Source organism: Octodon degus, unplaced genomic scaffold, assembly GCF_000260255.1.
Source record: "Octodon degus isolate 3935 unplaced genomic scaffold, OctDeg1.0 scaffold00374, whole genome shotgun sequence".
Classification (NCBI taxonomy): Eukaryota; Metazoa; Chordata; class Mammalia; order Rodentia; family Octodontidae; genus Octodon; species Octodon degus.
The window spans coordinates 599,912-601,592 of NW_004524950.1; the positions used below are offsets into that span (position 1 = coordinate 599,912).

The 1,681-nt window shown below is 33.7% G+C and overlaps 1 protein-coding gene and 1 non-coding gene across 2 annotated transcripts in view; one reads left to right on the forward strand and one right to left on the reverse strand.

The window, feature by feature from the left end:
- Trmt1l (tRNA methyltransferase 1 like) overlaps positions 1 to 1,681 on the forward strand; it is a 63,910-nt gene that overhangs the window by 17,045 nt on the left and 45,184 nt on the right. The gene's annotated exons all lie outside the window — the stretch shown is intronic.
- On the reverse strand, positions 84 to 190 carry LOC111814604. The gene has a single exon (XR_002819548.1). It is a non-coding gene; the product is annotated as a U6 spliceosomal RNA (small nuclear RNA).

Genomic DNA, 1,681 nt, shown 5'->3' on the forward strand with positions numbered 1-1,681 from the left:
AAAAAAAATGTGTATTCTGCTGTGGTTGTGTGGAACACTCTGTGCATGTCTACCAAGTCCATTTGTTCCAAGCTCTGGTTCAGAAAAATATGGAATGCTTCACGAATTTGTGTATCATCCTTGCGCAGGGGCCATGCTAATATTCTCTGTATCGTTCCAATTTTAGTGTATGTGCTGCCAAAGCGAGCACATATATAACCACTTTTAATGTACCTTATAGAAAATAGTTATTCACTGAGTAGAATGAGGGGAAAACCTAGGAAACTACTTGATGACCTATTATAAGATTTAAAAGCATATTTCAATATAGGTAAAGAAGTTAAGATTCTTTCAAAGTCACATGGCAAAATTAACATTATCTTCTATAAAATTACTCCCAAGAAACATTACCATATTTGCAATTTGAAACTTCTACTCATTGTCTTAGTAACTTACTTAAATTACATACTCTGTTTGATAGATATCCAGTAAAATGGGCGCCCATTATCATTGTATCATTTGTTCAGCAACAATCACCAGAAGAACTGATATGCTAGGACATGTTAGGCGCCATGTGAATAAAGGAGAGACTAAGTCCAGTTATATTGCTGGTAAGTTGAGTAATCTCATTAAAATATTATTAAGTAGATCTTTAAACATAGTTCCAGGTATTTTTACACAATTGGCAGATAAAATACACTGGTTTAACTAAATATTTCAATTGTCTACCAACACATCATTTGACATTTAGTTTTCTTTTTGTGAATTTTCTAATAACCTGAAACATATATTTAGTAAATGGTATAAAAATATAAGTGCACTCAAGAAAATACAGATACCATGAAAAATTATAGAATTATACCCCTCATAATAGCTTTTATACCAATAACTGTGTTATACTTAGCCAGAAAACACTGCAGTTAGGATACAGAGTGAAATAAAGACCTTTATCCTGGGTGATATCAAGTCATTAATAGCTACTTGGCCTTTCTCAAGAATTATAGTAAGCCTCCTGGGCTTGCTGGCACATACCTATAATCCTAGCACTTAGGAGGCTAAGGCAGGATGATCGCTGCAAGTTGGAGGCCAATCTGGGCTACATAGTGAGACCCTGTTTCAAAAAAAACAAACTGTGGCTTGAAGCATGCATGGTATATAATAATTAACTTCTCTGTACATCTAGAATGGTATTATTGAAATAATTTTCTATAAACCCTACTTTTCTCACAGAACTTTGTTTGAAAATGCAAATATTGTGAGATATGTGAAGAGCCTATTCAGTGAACTTAGTAGGTTATGTAACCCTGAGAAGGATTACTATGGTTTGGCATTGCAGAAAGAGAAATACGGTTGCCATTTAATTAATGTGATTGTAAAGAGGATCTTAATTCCTTTTCTCCATGCTTTCTTTACATTTTGCTTCTTAAATATTTATGACATTAGTATTTTGAATTTATAGCTAAAGGGTTCTAATGTATATTTGTGTAAAATTTGTGATTTAAAATTACAGTTATAAAAAAAAGTTCTGAAGCATAACATATTCAGGAAACAGTAGTTCTTACTCCCCTCTGGTGGATAGTGGAATGTAACCAAAGATACTTGTACTCATTTTTTAATAATTATACCAGTATATTGGGGCCAGGGCGATGACTCAGTAGAATAAGTGCTCGCCTGGCAAGCATTAGGGCCTGAGTTCAATCCC